General features: G+C 40.1%; 1 long non-coding RNA gene across 2 annotated transcripts; it reads left to right on the top strand.

Annotated features, from left to right (window-relative positions):
• Nucleotides 1-11,054: 11,054 nt before the first annotated feature.
• Nucleotides 11,055-17,238, top strand: LOC136500333 (uncharacterized). 2 transcript variants are annotated; one of them, XR_010770012.1, is made up of 4 exons: nt 11,055-11,135; nt 11,232-11,356; nt 11,629-11,741; nt 17,063-17,238. It is a non-coding gene; the product is annotated as an uncharacterized lncRNA (long non-coding RNA). The 2 variants fall into 2 exon arrangements; XR_010770011.1 differs by having other exon boundaries at nt 11,062-11,135; nt 11,227-11,356.
• Nucleotides 17,239-20,075: the final 2,837 nt, after the last annotated feature.

Genomic DNA, 20,075 nt, shown 5'->3' with positions numbered 1-20,075 from the left:
AAGCTAAGCAAGAGACATCAAGTGAAGAAGATGAATCTTGGGATGATGATGATGATGAGAAGATGGCTCTCTTTGTCAAGAGATTTGGCAAGTTCATGGTAAAGAAGGGCTACCATGCTAGAAGGAAGAAGTCTTCATCCAAGAACAAAGAAGAGTCAAGAAGGTGCTTCAAGTGTGGAAGCAAAGATCATCTTGTTGCTCAATGCCCATACAATAGCGACAATGATGATGACAACAAGAAGAACAAGAAGGACAAGAAGGAAAAGAAAGAGAAGAAGGACAAGATGGCATTCAAGAAGAAGAAGGGTGGTTCATATGTAGTCACTTGGGATTGTGATGCTTCCTCAAGTGATGATGATGATGATGATAGTGATGATAACAAGACCACCAAAAAGAGGGTTCTTGCAAGCATTGCTATTAATGAGAAACCTTCTCTCTTCGAATCTTCATCATGCTTCATGGCTAAGGCCACTAAGGCACAATCTTGTGATGATGAAAGTGATGAAGAACATATTGATGATAATGAACATGAAAATGAAAATGATAGTGATAGTGATGATGATGAACCTACTAAGGACGAATTATTTGGCATGCTAGAAGATGCTAAAGAACACTTTGACATTAAGAGAAGGAAATGCAAGAGCTTGAATAAGGAGGTAAAAGCCCTTAAGCAAGCCCTTGATGAGCTCAAAGCAACTCATGAAAAGCTAAAGGAAGCCCATGAGAAGCTTGGCAAAGCTCACAAAAAGCTTGAAAAAGCTCATTCTTCTTCGCTTAAAGAGCAAAATAAAAGGAAGCATGTTGAAACTTGCAATGTAGGTATAACTTGTGATATAATTGATGAATCACTATCTATGCCTATCATTGTTGCTCTCACTAACCCTTCTTGTAGTACTTCCACTTCTACCTCATCTAGTAGTGATGGTCTCACTTGTGATGCCTCACTAGTAGTTGAGAATGAGAACCTCAAGAAGGAGGTCACTAAGCTCACTCACACCTTAGCTAAGGCTTATGGTGGTGAGGACCACTTGCTTATGTGCTTGGGTAGCCAAAGAGCTTCTCTCTACAAAGAGGGATTGTGCTATACCCCCAAGAAAGGCAAGGTGGCCTTTGCTCCTCACAAGACAAGTTTTGTGAAGAACAATGGTCGGTTTTGCACTAGTTGCAAGCAAGTGGGTCACAAAGAGCAAGAATGCAAAAATAAGAGCAAAAATGCTAATGTATCCTCCATTAAGCTTGATTCATGCTATATGCTTACTAAGGGTACAAATGGTGTGAAGGCTAAGTTCATTGATAAACCATGGATGGGCTCAAAAAAGAAAGCCATTTGGGTTCCAAAGAGCTTAGTAACTAACCTTCAAAGACCCAAGCAAGTTTGGGTACCTAAAAAGAATTGATCTTCTTTTATAGGTCAATTACAAAGCCGGAGGAAGGCATTGGGTTCTTGATAGTGGGTGCACTCAATACATGACCGATAATGCAAGAATGTTCAACTCAATCAACACTAATGGCAATGATGGTTATGATAGTATCACATTTGGTGACAATGGCAAAGGCAAGGTCAAAGGGCATGGTAAGATTACAATATCCAATGACATGAGCATATCCAATGTGTTGCTAGTAGAGAGCTTGAACTTCAATTTGCTATCCGTGGCTCAATTGTGTGATCTTGGATTCAAATGCATATTTGGGGTAGATGATGTAGAAATCATAAGTGTAGATGGCTCTAATTTGATCTTCAAAGGCTTTAGATATGAGAATCTATACTTGGTTGATTTCAATGCTAGTGAAGCTAGATTGTCCACATGCTTGTTCACTACGTCTAGCATGGATTGGTTATGGCATAGAAGGCTTGGTCATGTTGGAATGAAACAATTGAATAGATTGATTAAGCATGACTTGGTTAGAGGATTGAAAGATGTTGTGTTTGAAAAGGATAAGCTTTGTAGCTCTTGTCAAGCCGGCAAACAAGTTGGAAACAACCATCCTAAGAAAAACATGATGAGCACTAGTAAAACATTTGAGTTATTGCACATGGATTTGTTTGGGCCAACACAATACACTAATATTGGTGGAAACAAATATGGATTTGTGATAGTGGATGATTACACTAGATACACATGGGTATTCTTTCTAGTGGACAAAAGTGATGTGTTTACAACATTTAAATCATTTGTCAAGGGCATTCACAATGAGTTTGAAACAACCATCAAGAGAGTTAGAAGTGACAATGGTAGTGAGTTCAAGAACACTAAAATTGATGAGTTATGTGATAAATTTGGAATTAGACATCAATTCTTGGCTAAGTATACTCCACAATCAAATGGCCTTATTGAGAGGAAGAATAGAACACTCATTGATATAGCAAGGTCTATGCTTAGTGAGTACAATATGAGTCAATCCTTTTGGGCCGAAGCTATCAACACGGCTTGCTATTGTAGCAACCGCCTCTATTGTCACCCATTGAAAGAGAAGACACTATATGAGCTCTTGAATGGTAGAAAGCCCAACATTGCATATTTTTAGGTCTTTGGTTGCAAATGTTATATCTTGAAGAAAGGCACAAGATTGGGCAAGTTTAACAAGAAATGTGATGAAGGATTCCTACTTGGTTATTCCACCACAAGCAAAGCATATAGAGTTTGGAATTTGGATAGTGGTACTCTTGAGGAAGTTCATGATGTTGAATTTGATGAAACCAAGGGTTCACAAGTAGAGAATAAGAACTTAGAAGATGTTAGAGGCATTCAAGTTTCAAATGCCATGAAGAACATGGATGTTGGTGAATTGAGGCCTAGGCAAGTGAATGATGATGAAGATGATCAAGTGCAAGTGCTCTCTAACTCAAATGTGCAAGATGATACAAATTAAGTTAGTGCAAGTGGATCTCATGACAATGAACAAGATCAAGTGGTTAGTACATCATCTCAACCTAATGATCAAGCAAGTGCAAGCAATCAAGTTTCAATCCTCCAACCAACCAATGTTGCAAGAGATCATCCATTGGACACTATCATTGGTGATATTTCAAGAAGTGTGCAAACTAGATCAAGATTAGCATTATTTTGTGAGCACTTCTCATTTGTATCATCCATTGAACCAAAGAAGATAGATGAAGCATTGAAGGATGTTGATTGGGTGAATGCTATGCATGAAGAATTGAATAACTTCACAAGAAATCAAGTATAGGAGTTGATAGAAAGACCAAAGGGACACAATGTGATTGGAACCAAATGGGTCTTTAGAAACAAGCAAGATCAAGATGGGATAGTTGTAAGAAATAAAGCAAGATTGGTAGCACAAGGCTATACACAAGTTGAAGGTCTTGACTTTGGAGAAACATATGCCCCAGTTGCTAGATTGGAAGCAATTAGAATCTTGCTAGCCTATGCTTATGCCCATAACATCAAGCTCTATCAAATGGATGTAAAGAGTGCATTTCTAAATGGCTACATCAATAAAGAAGTATATATAGAGCAACCTCCTGGTTTTGAAGATGATAAGAAGCCCAACCATGTATATAAGTTGAAGAAGGCATTATATGGCTTGAAGCAAGCACCTAGAGCATGGTATGAGAGATTGAGGGACTTCCTCCTCTCTAAATGGTTCACAATGGGTAAAGTTGACACCACTCTTTTCATCAAGAAGATTGGAAAAGATCTATTTGTATTGCAAATCTATGTTGATGACATCATATTTTGATCAACCAATTAAGACTTTTGTGATGAATTTGGAAAGATGATGGCTAATGAGTTTGAGATGTCCATGATTGGAGAATTGAGTTACTTCCTTGGTCTTCAAATCAAGCAATTAAAGAATGGTACATTTGTGAGTCAAGGCAAGTACATCAAGGACATGATCAAGAAGTTTGGAATGATTGATAGCAAAGTCATTAGCACACCAATGGGAACAAATGGTAACTTGGATAGTGATGCAAGTGGCAACATGGTGGATCAAAAATTATATCGGTCTATGATTGGAAGCCTACTTTATGTGACCACATCAAGGCCAGATGTCATGTTTAGTGTATGCATGTGTGCAAGATTTCAAGCCTCACCAAGAGAAAGTCATTTGAAGGCTACAAAGAGAATATTGAGGTACTTGAAGCATACACCAAATATTGGTTTGTGGTATCCCAAAGGAGCAAAGTTTGAGCTAGTTGGTTACTCTGACTCAGACTATACGGGATGCAAGGTTGAAAGGAAGAGAACCTCAGGCACATGTCAATTGTTGGGAAGATCACTTGTTTTATGGTCATCAAAGAAGCAAAATAGTGTTGCATTATCAACCGTTGGTAGTTGTTGTGCACAAATACTTTGGATGAAGGACACTTTGTGTGACTTTGGAATCAAGTTCAAGAAAGTGCCATTGCTGTGACAATGAGAGTGCAATCAAGCTAACCAACAATCCGGTTCAACATGCAAGAACAAAGCACATTGATATCCGCCATCATTTCATAAGAGATCACCAACAAAAAGGGGACATTTGCATTAAGAGTGTAGGCACCGAAGATCAACTTGCCGATATAATCACCAAGCCATTGGATGAGAAAAGGCTTTGCAAGCTAAGGAATGAGTTGAACATATTGGATTTCTCAAATATGTGTTGATGCACCCCCCACTTATATGACATGCCTCTCCTTCGAGCAATCCAAGATAAAAGTTGTTTGGCATGACATATATCTTTGCTAAGGACATGATTAGTGCATGTAGTCACATTTTCAATTTTATTAGGACCTTTCAAGTGGTTCTATTTTATTAGTCTCATTCATGAAAATCAAATGATTTTGATGTTTATATGATATCACTATTGCTTCTATGCTTGATTTGATCTAGTGATAGCATATGATATGTTTATGGGCTTGTAAACCTAGTGCTTGATCTAGAAAATGAGCTCTAAGTGTTTAACTCAACATGGTACAAGATAACCCTTATTTGGAGGTGTGAAGAAGCATGTCCTTGGATCAAACCGAGTTAAATATCTTTGGCAAATAATCTAGATTGGACCAAATTTGGGAAAATGATCCTCACCCCATTGATTGACATTGATAATCTCGACCCTACAAGTAATTCTATCTATATTTAGAACCTTTGTGGTCATTGATGATAAAGGGGGAGAGAAACAAAGATAGTAGTAGAAATAGTGAAAAAGGGGGAGAAATATCATAAAGGGAGAGAAACATAAAGCTATACTTGATATATGACATAGGGGGAGAAAAGTGAAAAAGGAAAGGGATCAATTAAAATTTTGAGCACACAAGTAGGGGGAGCAAGCTCATGAACTTGTATGGTGCAATTGAATGTGCATTTCATATGTTTGCTTGCATGGCATAAGTTCTAAATTTAAAAATATCCATGCTTGTGTGATGTATGCTAGTTGTTAGATTGAATGATAAAATGAAATCACTAGATAACTTTCATTTCCAAATATTTCTAAAGTGGTATTAAGCTAACCATGGTGCTAAGGATGGTATATTGGTGCACTCCGATTGGTATCACGCTTCAAAGGTCCATCTTTTATACCTTAGCATCATGTGGTAGACATTGACTCCTATATTTCATATCTAAGCATATGTGCAAGCTACAATCCAAACTCTTAGCACATATGTAGGGGGAGCAATTGCTACCATTTGGGGTTCATGAAACTTGTCCATATCCTTTTACACATGGTAAATATGCTTGAGCAAGCAACATGGATTTAATTGAATTTCAATTCATATCTTTGTGAAAGGGTTGTCATCAATTACCAAAAAGGGGGAGATTGAAAGCTCTAGTTTGGTTTTGGTGAATTGATGAAACCCTAAGTGCTAACCTAGTTTATCAAGTGATCATGAGATAGGTAGCACACTCCAAGTTGTGAAGCAAACAAAGATCATAGCATGATGATGATACCATGGTGATGATCAAGTGCTTGGACTTGGAAAGAAGAAAAAGAAAAACAAAAGGCCCAAGGCAAAGGTATAAACCATAGGAGCTATTTTATTTTGGTGATCACGACACTTAGAGAGTGTGATCACATTTAGGATTGATAGTCATACTATTAAGAGGGGTGGAACTCGTATCAGAATGTGGTTATCAAAGTACCACTAGATGCTCTAACTCATTGCATATGCATTTAGGATCTAGTGGAGTGCTAACACCCTTGAAAATGTTTGTGAAAATATGCTAACATATGTGCACAAGGTGATACACTTGGTGGTTGGCACATTTGAGCAAGGGTGAAGTAGATAGAGTTGAAAAGGAGTTAGTCGCACTGGTTACAGAGTGACTGGACACGTCCGGTATGGTGATCGAACACGTTCGGTATTTGGTGATGAACTCAGCGACCAGACGAGTCTGGTCGCCACACCGGACACGTCCGGTGTGAATCAGAAAAAGCAGTATACAGCAGGACAGTCGATCAGACGCCAGCAGTGTCCGGTTCGGTATCACCGGACGCGTTCGGTCGAGCAAGGATGCTTACTGTACTCCATCGGACACTGCGTCTCAGTGTCCGGTCATTTGTGATTCAGCGTCCAGTTTGAGCGTCCGGTCATCGGCAGATTAGGTAGCAATGGCTATGATGGTTTGAACTAGACACGTGGTAGTCTGGGGGCTACTAGACACGTCCAGTGTGCCAACCAGACACGTCCGGTATTCATGACTGGAGCGTCCGGTGCTGCGTCCGGTCAGTTGGACTACAGTGTCCGATCAGCCCGCGTTATGCCCAGTGAAGGGGTATAACAGCTATATTTCATAGGGGAGCCTATTTAAGCCCCATGGCCGGTTGAAGCTCACACCTTTGGCCATTTTCATTGACATAGCAACCTTGTGAGCTTAGCTAAAGCCCTCCCACTCATCTCCATCATTGATTCATCATCATAGTGAGATTGGGAGTGAATTCAAGTGCATTGCTTGAGTAATTGCATCTAGAGGCACTTGGTGTTCATGTTTCGCTATGGATTTCGCTTGTTACTCTTGGTGGTTGCCACCATCTAGATGGCTTGGAGCAGTGAGGATCGTTGAGTGGAGGGTGGTGATTGTCTCCAGCTCCGATCGTGGTGATTGTGAGGGGTTCTTGACCTTTCCCCGGCGGAGAGCCAAAAGGTACTCTAGTGGATTGCTCGTGGCTTGTGTGATCCTCATCTTGTGTTGGTTGTGCGGCACCCTATTGAGGGTTTGGTGTGTGAAGCCAATTAGCGCGTGAACCTCCAAGTGAGTGAATCGCCACAACAAGGACTAGCTTGTCGGTAAGAAAGTGAACCTCAGTAAAAATCATTGTGTTCATCATTGATTCCAAGGTGATTGGTCTTCATTGTTATTCATCCTTGTGATTGATTGGTTCTTTCATCTACACGGCGGTATAACCTTCTTGATCACTCTCTTTACTTTACCGTAAACTAGTTGACAAGCTCTTTAGTGTAGCTAGTTGGGAGAGCTTGCTTGGTTGGTTGGTGTGGCTCTTTAGTTAGTCTTTGAGAGCACACTAACATAGAGTAGTGTCATATCTATTGTGTGAATAGACACTATCTAAACTAGAATTGTGATAGATGGCTTGCCTTTTGAGTAGGCTAGCGCAACATTTGCTTTGCCTCATAATTGTCTAACTATTTTGTTAAGTGTTGTTGTAGAAATTTTATTAGGCTATTCACCCTCCTCTAGCCATTAGGACCTTTCAATGAGGTAATGAAAGCTCATCCTCTAGTGAGAGTGATAGTGATGATGAAATGCCTTCTTATGATGAAATTGTGCAACAAAATCTTAATTATGCTAAAGTTTGCACCAGTCAACAAAAGAAGCTCGAAAAATTAAAAGGGAAGCTAGATAGTTCACAAGATGCATATAAAATTTTGCTTGAACAATATGAGAACTTTGCTAATCTCAGTGTCGAACTATCTACTAAAATTGAGAAACTTGAGGCTAGTGCAACAACAAATGCATGCACAATCAATGATGAGCAACTTGTAAAAAAATGAAAAATTAAAAGAAAAGTTAGCTAGCTCACAAGATGCTTATAAAAGTTTACTTGCTAAAATGGAAACCATGTGCAAACATTGTGATGAGCGAACTAATAAAGTTGCTAATCTTGAAGCTGTTAATACAACATCCACTAAGGCATCTAAAAAGAAAAGTTCTATCTTCAACATGTCTAAAAGGGATTCATCTACTTCTTGTAATGATTTATGTTTAGACTCATCTCCGTGCAACCAAGTTTGTGTTGAGAAACTTATTGTAGATACATGCGCATAAGAGGTTGCAAAGGAAAATGAGCAAGTCAAGCAAGAAGTAGCTCGCCTCACCAAGGACTTGACTCAAGTGAAAGGCAAGGCGAAGCAAGCCCAACTTCATCAAGATAACACCGTCAAGGGAGTGAAGAAGCTTGATGAAGAACAAACTGTGGTTTGCTACGTGTGCCACAAGGAAGGTCACAAGTCCTATGAGTGCAAGGTGAAGAATGGGGGAGGAGCAAAGAAGAAAGAGAAGAAGCAAATGAGCAAGCTCTCCAACACCTACACCAACAAGGTGGACAAGAAGGCCTTTGGGTGCAAACAAATGTGCAAACAAGAAAAATGACAAGGTAGTGGCTATCAATGTGAACAAGCAAGCCAACAATGGGGTCAAACGCTTTTGGGTGCCAAAGGAAATCATTTCCAACATGAAGAGCACTAAGAAGGTTTAGATTCCGAAAAGGAAGTGAGAAGTCCGATGGACATCGGGAAATTTGGAGACTTGGCAAAGTGTGGATGCATTTCATGGGGTGCATCATGAAGGACAAAGACATTGCCAAGTGGGTTAGTGAATACTATGGACCCTAATTCCCCTTTCCATGTTAGGTAACTAGATTCAATTTACTTCAATTGGTATTTGATTTAAATTTTCCTACAATTGGTGTCTTTTAGCATCTAGTTACACTTCATGCCAGGTTTGCATTTGCATTCTTATATATTTTGTCATGCATACACTAGGTATTTCATATGGTAGGCTTGCTCGGTTTCTTTCTTATTCCTTGGAGCAATCCTGCATGGTTTAAAATTGTTTAGGAGCACGGCACATAACTTGTCCTTCAATTGTTCATCTAATATGTGCCAAAGTCCAAATTGTAGATAATTTTTCCCGAATATCGCCTTCGAAAATGACTCTCACATTCATGTGATATCATCTTTTAAGTGGTATTTTTTATTCTAAAATCAATGTGCATGTTTCCTATAAGTATTTCATACTTGTGTGCACAAATTTAGGTGCAAGTTACTCTAAAAGTTGGATGCTTTAAGACTAACACCTTTTCAAGCTTATCATGTGTGTAGTAGTCTCATTGCAAGGAAAATAGAGTCCCCGAAGTTAAGCATCATACTTCAAATATCCACCACCGATTGCAAGTGGTAGAAATCAAATTGGTTTCCACATATGGTATTTCTAAACCGATATCATCATGTTGATTTCATTTTGATATTTATATGCTTTCCCTATGCATTATATAGATTAAATTCCCTTGTGCAATAATTTACCAATTATGCATATGCTTTGCCTTCCATCATATGTATGCATATTTTTAGGGGGAGCTTAGTCTATATAATGTGAGAGTCAAATTTTGTGATCTATTTCACTCTACACACAAAGAATCACAAAGTTTGACCCTCCCTTGTGCTACTAATGTCTTCCTTTTTGGTGTTTGATTTCAAAGGGGGAGAATTTAGAGGACCAAAAGCAAGCATTAATTTGTAGTAATGATCTGAGAAAGAGAGGATAGTGGATTATGGATTAGTCTATGTAATGGGGAGAATTTGTAGAAAGCAAGGCTTAAATCCATAATACCACATGGGGACATTTGCAAGGGCAAGATGAGTTTTGATGTATTCTTACAAGTAGTATCTTTTAGCATCATATAATCTTGTCCCTTGCATTGCATCCTAGCAAGTAGATAGGTTTTAAATTAAAAAAATTTATTATTTGCTTGCTTTGGTCGTGTTGTCATCAATCACCAAAAAGGGGGGAGATTGTAAGAAAAATGGACCCTAGGCCCATTTACTTTGAATTTTGGTGGTTGATGATCAACACAATCAAATTAGACTAATGAATTTGCAAGTGATTGTTTTGTAGTTCAATAGGATACAAGACGTGACTTGGACAAAGGCGACGTGATGCGATGATCAACACCTCAAGCAAGACCTTAGGAGCACAAGAGAAGATCCAAGATATCAAGCAAAGTTCAAATATGAAGATAGGAACCAAGCCGCACGCAAGATCGCAAAGAAACGAGCTCATAGAAGCGACCGGACGCTGAAAGAAAGTGACCGAACGCTCCGATCAGTGGCTCGGCAACAGCAGGCGTCAGCAGCAGCGACCGGACGCTGAACAAGTGAATCGACCGGATGCACCGATGGCACTATTCATCAGTCCGATAACACACTCAGCAAGTGACCGGACACTGGCGGCAAACCAACCGGACGCAGGACAGCAGCGTCCGATCGAGTACAGAGAGGTTTCAGAGCGGCGACCTTACGACCAGACGCGTCCGATGGCATGTGACCGGACGCTGGCAGCGTCCGATCAGTTGTTCGTGGCTCCAACGGTCGAGACGACTGGACGTGTCCGATCAGGACGACTCCAGCGTCCGGTCAGTAGCAGAAAAAGCGGGATTTCGTCCCCAATGGCTATTTTCTCAGTGGGGCTTATAAATACAACCCCCAACCGGCCAAATGACAGGAGTGGAGCTAAGGAAACATACCAAGAGTGTTGATACACCATTTTAGTGATCTTCACTTGCATAGTGCTTAGTGTTTTGTTAGGTGATTAGTGTAGGTGTTTTGCGAAGTGCTTAGGTTGATCAGACCACCGCTTATGCGCTTGCTCTAGGTTTAGGCCTAGTGATTAGTGAGGTTTGCATATCTCTTACCACTCGATGCTTGCGCACACCATTATTGTACATCGGAGGGGCTTGTAGTCTTGCGAGATCACACCAACCACGTTTGTGGTGTGGCCGCCACCGTGTACCGGAGGAAACAAGGCCCGCGACATTTCGATCAGAAACTTGACAGTGAAGACGGCGGGGAACATCTATGAGAGGCTCGCTAGGATCCCAGCTCGGTGCGAGGGCACCGGTGGTCGGGCAGCAGAGGAGGCCAGCGCAGCCGTGAGCCCTCCACCCCTCCTCTCAAGGTCGGCAGCAGATTCCCCATTCACGAGGCTGACAGTGGATTCTCCATCTTCCTCCTTGTCTCTTCCTCCTCCTCACTCTTCTTCTTCGCAGGCTAGATCTGGCTGGCAAGCCCATGTGCAGGGGCTTCTGCTCGTGGCAGATCGACGCCGACGCCAACTTTGGTGCGGTTCCTGTTTGTTCCAGTGCTTGCTGGTCTACTTCTCGGCGGGGGCTGCTGCAGGTTGACGTTGTTATTCTCAATTCTGAGCGTAGACTCGTACTAATTAATTTAAAGCTAAATCTAATATGAAGCTGATTTTTTGCCTGTTAAGTTGTGCAAATCTTGGCTCCGAATGAATGTCTACTTAGGATTGACTAATGATTAACTAGTTTGCTGTTTTTAAGAGGCATATGTGCATCTGATAGCCGTGTATCATTTTACTAACTGGTAGCCGTGTATCATGCACATGCAGAATGCAAAGAACCACTAATATTTTTTTCGTTGGTGTGCAGGGTGAAGATATGTAACATTATTGCTTAAGAAGTGCAGCGGTGTGGAACTTGATGGTAAGCCCATCAACAAAGAGCTAGTTGGGCCAATACTCCTACATCATTGTGACTTGATGGTAACCACTTTCTGCAGATGATGTTTTAACTCCTCTGCTGCTTGGAATACTATTACTGTTAGTCTGACATGTAATCCTGTATGTGATGACTCAAAATTAATCTATAGCTGCATGTGTTTGCTCAATTACAAATGACAGCTGCGGGCTCACCCGTGTCTTGGTGATGTCCATTTTGATCTTCTGGTGACCTGTGCAGTGCTATTATTGCTTAAAATAAAATGTAATTTAGCAAAATCATATTCTTTTTCTCAATAAAGCACTATTGAGGACTAGGTTGATACAGATTTTAGTAATGCTAGTTATCGTCTCTGGTTATATATATATATATATATATATATATATATATATATATATATATATATATATATATATATATATATATATATGTGTGTATGTACGTACGTATGTATGTATGTATATATATATATATATATATATATATATATATATATATATATATATATATATATATATATATATATGTGTGTGTGTGTGTGTGTGTGTATGTACGTACGTATGTATATATGTATGTATCAGTAGGATAACATGAATTAAGCCATTTAATCACATTGTGTTATTTGTTTTGCTGGTGTTTCTGAAGTGTACTCGTCTTAGCAATTTCCACGCGCATTGCATTGTATTTAGTTTCTGTGAACTGTATACAGATTTTAGTAATGCTAGTTATCGTCTATATATATATATATATAGAGAGAGAGAGAGTGAGTATACTCTGTAGCCAGCTACAGAATACCTTATTCTGTAGCCAGCTACAGAATACCTTATTCTGTAGCCAGGCCGGTCCATGCAGCCAGCGTTCCGTCCGGTTTGCACTGCCTGGTTGGCTTCTTGAGCAGAGCTGACAGCTGGAACTGCATGCAAATTAATATCGCTAATTACTGTAATCACTATCCGACCGGAGAGGCAATTTTCATGATCGCTGATTACTGAATTCACAAGTCAACGCATGCAAGTTTCGAGGATGCACCATTTGCACGGATATGGCAAGCTTCCTCGTTTATGGTAATTCTTGCTCCAAATTACTTTTTTATTAGAGCACATGGAAAGTGGATTCGTCCTGGAAGTAAATTGTTTAGAATCTATGCTGCCTCGCTTTATTAGTTACGATAATCTATTTACTTGACTCACAAATTGATTACTAGAATCTATGCCTTTCTACCCTTAGTAGTTAAAGTAATGATTACTAAATTTTTGCAACAATCTTTACTAGAATTTTACATAATTATTTACTAGAAGCTATGCTTTTCCACACCAAGTGTAGTTACGATAATATATTTACTAGATTTTTTTGCAGAATTATTTTCTAGAATATATGCAAATACTAAAATGTATTGGGTATACATATAAACAGAAGAGAGCCAAGGCAAATATACGTCAAGTAGTCTCAAATAACTAGTTACTATAATGTTTACACTGATTTATCATAAAATAGCTATAATGTTTATATTGACTTCCCACCAGAATGATACTAGGTCTCCACTCATTTTGAACTGACTCTGGGACGATCAAGATCATGCCATGTGAGCCTCCGGTCCGGCTGGAAGCTTCGTCAGCGTTCAGTGGGTGGTAAAAGCATGTCGAAGTGCAGGTCTAATCCAAACTTGGGCCCCTTCTCGTGCACCTGTGGTGAATGAACATTAGAACGAATAACACATCAGTGATTTACATTATAAGCTAACCAAGATACATGATAAATCATTAACAAGAACAAATGAGTTTACTGTAACCTTGGCCTAAGTAAACACCAGAATTAATTCCTGTAGTTCAGTTCTGGTTTCTAGATCAAATCGATTTCAATCTGTAAGGGTGAAAAGTAGAAAACATCACTGTGAGAATGGAGGTGTCACTGGCAAAATAAGTAATTGCTTCAATCTGCAGGAGCAAGAAAAATTGAGGATAGTTGAACCATGTACATGCAGGCTCGTCAATTGGTGGACATAGTTACCATGGCACAGAATTGGTTATTGGAAGATCGATATGTTATTTACGATAATTGGTTACTGGCTCAAGATTGATCTGTTTTCATTTACGTGAACAAAAAATATATATATGTTAAGGCAACGCAAAATGGAGCCTGAGGATAGTCATATTAGGGACAAGATCAACCAACCATGCCAAAGGCAGCTCTCTAAACTAAAAAACACAGATGTTGCCTGGTAATTTCCCCTATAGTATCATCACCTGAAACTGAAACAGTAGCAGTAGTAAATAATATGATCATTTAGCAAGCAATAAAATCTGGAACTGTACAATCTTGAACTAAAAACAATCATGCTGAAAAGAGCAAAAAATTGTCATCTAAGGATAAAAAAATACTTAGGATGCAGATTTACAATAATCCCATGACTATGGCAAAAAAGATCAGTTAAAGAGAGCTTTAGCTAACAATAAGAGACATAAGCATTGCTTTCGTGTAACACATTAGTAATCGATATTTGATAAGTAGACTAGTACTACAATAATCCAAATATATATGATCTTTGTCGACAAAGATATAGAACAGTAACCAGCAGGCATATCTCATATCTAAGCTCCTATTGAGGATGGCGTCTTCGATCAAATTCCCACAGTTGAACTTACCACAATGGTGTGATCATAAATAGATGACAAACTATTATAGTAAATAAGTTGTATGATTGGTTACGACAATATAACATACAGAAAGATAGGTATTACTGAAAATATACTAGAAGGAAATATTATGAGAATCCATTGATCGTTATGTGTAAATTACTACTGTTTTCATACTAGAATTGTGTAACATGAATATAAGCATTTACTATAATAGGCTAATCACCTACGAGAGTAACTCATTCTTCCATGTCTAACTAACCTCCTCACCAAAAGAAACATTCTGAAATTAGAAAACATGCATATGGATGATTTACTGGATAGAAATAAGTACAAGAGTTTTGAAGTAGGAAAACAGATAATTTACCAAACAAGAGACCTGCCATTCAACTATTTTGGTTGAAAGCGGGAACATCAATTACTACTTAAATTTGCTAGAATCATAGAAACTCATGCAGCCTGGTAAACAGGGACTAAGAAGGCGAACATAAAGAAAAATAAACAATTGTTCATGGAGGCAATAGTTGTAGTGGGCATCAGTGAACCAAGTATGTAGAGTGAAATTGACATTAACAAACACATATGGATAAGATAAATCACCTCCGTAGCCTGTCTCTGCTAGCCTGATGGGGATGTGTAGGGTACACACGAGCAGGCAACTTCCCAGCAGCCAGCAGAGACACGAGCATGCAGCTCCCCGGCGTGGATGATTGGGGCCTCTCCAGCAGCCACTTCCGATGGAGGATTGGGGCCTCTCCAGCAGCCAAGAACAGCAGCGGACTGCACTAATCAGGAGGTCGTGGTAGGAGACTGCAGTAAAGAGGAATCCGGATCTGCATGCTGAGATGCCAGATCCGCCGCCTATCTTCATGTTCGCCACCGCGGGGAGGGCGGCACCAGCATGGAGACGGGCTCCGCCACCACTACCAGAGAAAGGGCCGCCACCTCATACCGACCGATCCACGCGAGGTGAGTCGCTTCACAGTCGGGGCCGGCATCCACGCGAGGCGGTCGCTCCTCCGCCGGGGCCACCATCCGAGCGAGGCGGGCCGTGTCGCCGCCGGGGAGCCCCGTGTGCGCAGGTCGAGCCGCGCAGATGCCGGACCGCATCTGCGCGAGGCAGGGGCACACGGGGGAGGAGCAGCCGCGGCCACCGGTTGGAAGGAGGAGCTGCCGCCGCCATGGGGGAGAACTAGACGCGGCCGTCATGAGGGAGGAGGCGCCGTCGCCGGTGGGGAAGGAGGAGGAGGCGCCACCGTTGCTACTCTGCCTATGATCCGGATGGAGAGGAAATGAGTGGTGGAGAAAATATTAAAGAAATGGTTTGTAGCGATTATATACGGAACAAATGAATGGCAGTCTATCAATTGCCTTCGGCTACAGAAGCCAAGCGCCAGCCGAGCGGGAATCACGGGAGCCGGAGTGCATGTGTCGTGTTGATTCGGTGCCTCGTGTTTGGGTCGGGATAGCCGTGTTGGGTTCGGCTACAGAATTAGTTAGTCTGTAGCTAGCTACATAGTAGTAGTTCTATATATATATATATATATATATATATATATATATATATATATATATATATATATAGAACTACTATCCTGTAGCTGGCTACAGAATAACTTATTCTATAGCCACTTTGAGTTATGATAATTACTATGTTAATTTACGAGATTATAGTAACTCCTTACTAAGTGGTTTAATATAATGTTATGGTAAATATCCCCATGTGTTATAGTAACCCAACTATCGTAAATATGTATTGACATTATGGTAAATTAGTATATAAAATTATAGTAAATGGAGGTGGCTATAAAATAACTTATTTTGTAGCCGGCTACTGAATAGCCTCTCCCTATATATATATATATATATATATAGAACTACTATCTTGTAGCTGGCTACAGAATAACTTATTCTGTAGCCACTTTGAGTTACGATAATTACTATGTTATTTTACGAGATTATAGTAACTCCTTACTAAGTGGTTTAATATAACGTTATGGTAAATATCCCCATGTGTTATAGTAACCCAACTATCGTAAATATGTATTTATATTATGGTAAATTAGTATATAAAATTATAGTAAATGGAGGTGGCTACAGAATAACTTATTTTGTAGCCGGCTACTGAATAGCCTCTCCCTATATATATATATGTGTGTGTGTGTATATATATATATGTATATATATATATATGTGTATGTATGTATGTATGTATGTATGTATGTATGTATGTATGTATGTATGTACGTATGTATATATGTATGTATCAGTAGGATAACATGAATTAAGCCATTTAATCACATTGTGTTATTTGTTTTGCTGGTGTTTCTGAAGTGTACTCGTCTTAGCAATTTCCACGCGCATTGCATTGTATTTAGTTTCTGTGAACTGTAGGCTTTCTAAATACGTGTTCTGCAAAGATCAAAGATTTTGTGATTGAAATAAGTGACATTATAGGATCAACTATATACATGTACAAGCTTCATTCAAATTACTGATCTATTTCCTTTGTGCATTGCTGGCAGCAGCAGACATGGGCAGGTTCCCTAGACCTGTACCTCCTCCATGGTCTATTTCTTTTCAATTTCTACATGCTCTACATGTTGTGCACCTATCAATTTCTCTGTCCGTGCTCTTTTCTTTTCAGTTCACTAGACCTGTAGCTCCTCCATGAATTACTTAGTCCTATTAGATTTGTAGTCTCAATATTTTCTTTTACAATTCATGGACAGGTTCCAAGCCTAACTACCTTGGTGATGACATGGATGGAGAGGACAAGATGTGGATGCTTCCTAATTTAGGAGAATTAAAATTTATGCATCTGTGTTATTATTATTATTATTATAGTTGATGTACTTCTCATCAGATGGAATGCACATATGAATATGGATTTTTTTATGTTTGCAAATTGATATCGGTTGGAATGCATATAAGAATATGTGTTAGTTTGCAAATTGTGTTGTCTGGTTGGCATAATAAAAAGCTACGTGGGTTGTGGCCCATATAAGTTTTGGGTCAGCCCTAGACAGCATTGAAAATTGTGGACCGGTCTAAATAATTTTTTTGTGGGCTCAAAATAGCATAAAAGATCTGCACTGTCACAAAAAAAACCTTGCGTGGGCTCAGCCTAAACTTGGTTGGACTAGAATCAATACAAATCAGTCATGGGCCAAAAGAAGCTTCAAAACAAGAAATGAGCTAGGCCAAAATTCAGCCTCAATAATGGGCTTAGCCCACTATAAGGCTGCTGGTTGCATGGGCTTGGTGTAAGGAATTGTGACTTAAAACCAAATGTCATAAAATTTTGTGACTTCAAAACCAACGTCATACATTTGTGTCACCAACATCTAAATGACATAAAACATAGTTTAAGGCGCATGGTTATAAAACATGGTTTAAGGCGCATGGTTGTTGACGTAAGCATTTTCGTCAATTGGGTGTCATAAATGCTAACCTATGATATAAATTGCAGATATTATGACAACAAAATAACATAAACCAAGACATCTCTTGTAGTGAATTAAAATTTTAAGCACACAAGTAGGGGAGCAAGCTCATAAACTTAATTGGTGCATTTGAATGTACATTTCATATGTTTGCTTACATAGCATAAGTTTTTAAATTAATATTCCATGCTTGTGTGGTGGATGCTAGTTATAGGTTTGATTGATGAAATGAAAAACTAGCATGCATAGGTTAGACTTGAGTTTATTTTAACTAGACCATTACTTCTAATGTTGATCTCACGGGGTATTCTAGTTTTTATGGATGTCTAGTTACCAATGGTGCTAAGGATGGTATATTTGGTGTACTCTGATTGGTATCACGCTTCAAAGGTTCATCTCTTATACATTAGCATCATTTAGTAGACATTACTCTTCCACAACACAAATCCATGCATATGTGCAAGCTTCAATCCAAACTCTTAGCACATATGTAGGGGGAGCTAATGCTATCAATTGGGGTTAATGAAACTTGTCCATATCCTTTTACACATGATAAATATGCTTGGGTAAGCAACATGTATTCAATTAAATTTCAATTCATATCTTTGTGAAAGGGTTATCATCAATTACCGAAAAAGGGGAGATTGAAAGCTCTAGTTTGGTTTTGGTGAATTGATGAAACCCTAAGTGCTAATCTAGTTTATCAAAGTGATCATAAGATAGGTAGCACATTCCAAGTGCAAATGGTGAAGATCATTATGATGGTGTGGACATGATGATCAAGTGCTTAGACTTGAAAAAGAAGAAAGAGAAAACAAAAAGCTCAAGATAAAGGTGAAACTTAATAGGAGCTTTTTGGTTTGGTGATCGAGACACTTAGCGAGTGTGATCACATTTAGGATAGATGGTCGTACTATTAAGAGGGGACCTCTTATCGAACAACTCGATCATCTAGTACCACTAGGTGTTGAAATACTTGCTTTGCATTTTAAGCCTAGTGCACATTCGGTGAGAAGTGATTAACCTTTGAAAAAATATTTGTGAAAATGCTAACACACTTGCACGTGATGGTGAAGCACTTGGAGTGTTAGCACATTTGCAAAGGTGTTGAGAAATGTGAAGAAAAGGAGGCGAAACTCGGCTTGGGGTGCTGCCACGGGGGCACCGCCACCCCTAGGGCGGTGCCCACCTAGACATGGCCAAGACTCAGGAGGAGTGAAGCGGGCATCGGTGCGTCCGATGTGCACCGCCCGATCATCGTCGCGAGGAGGGCGGTGCCACCGCCATTTTCTTCCAGAGACTGGTGAAATGCGGTTGGTCACCGCCTCGGCCACTGCCGCCCTAAGGGCGGTGCACCACCATAAAAATACAGAGAAAGGGTATTCGAGCAGATGGCCGGGTGGTCACCATCACCCTAGGGGTGGTGCCACCGCCACCCTGTCCGGTGCTCGAATGGCTAGTTTTTAGCCGTTAAAAAGTGACCATTGGGAGGGGCACCGCCATGTCCGGTGCCAAGCACCACCATATCCAGTGCCCTCGTAGAAAGCTGCTCCAAAGGGGTAACGACTCTATTTGCTTGTGGGCTTATAAATAGAGGTAGTGGCTAGCCTTGGCCACTCTCTTGGCACTTCTAACAGCTGCATACACCCTTTGAGAGCTGATCACACCACTCCACTCACTTGCATACTTGATTTTATCATCTTGAGTGAGATTGGAGAGCCTCTAGTGCACTGCTTAGTGTTCTAGCATCATGTGGCACTAGTTGGGCGATTTGGGCTAGTGGAGTTCTTGTTACTCTTAGTGTTTGCCGACACCTAGTCGGCCCGATGATTGGTGGATCGTTGAGCAGCTATTGGTGATTGTTGTCGGCTCCGATCGTTGACATTGTAAGGGGTTCTTGTGCCTTTCCCGTGGGAGATCACAAAAGGAAACTCTAGTGGATTGCGCGTGGCTTGTGTGATTCTCATCTTGTGTTGGTTGTGCGGCACCCTATTGAGGGTTTGGCGTGTGATGCCAATTAGCGCATGAACCTCCAAATGAGTGAATTGCCACAACGGGGACTAGCTTTCCGGCAAGTAAATGAACCTTGGTAAAATATCATTGTGTCATCATTTGATTCTAAGGTAATTGGTCTTCATTCTTATGATTAATTGGCTCCTTTGGTGATTGGCTCATTCCTCTACATGGTGGTATAATACTCCATCCTTCCCGTGCATTTATATTTTTTAGTATAGCTTGGCCCGTTAGTGTAGCTAGTTTTGAGGGCAAGCAAGAGTCGTGTCTAGTGGTTAGTGAGGCT

Source organism: Miscanthus floridulus, chromosome 13 (genome assembly GCF_019320115.1).
Source record: "Miscanthus floridulus cultivar M001 chromosome 13, ASM1932011v1, whole genome shotgun sequence".
NCBI lineage: Eukaryota > Viridiplantae > Streptophyta > Magnoliopsida > Poales > Poaceae > Miscanthus > Miscanthus floridulus.
The sequence above is the reverse complement of the archived record's forward strand: the minus strand, read 5'-3'. Positions and strand labels throughout refer to the sequence as shown.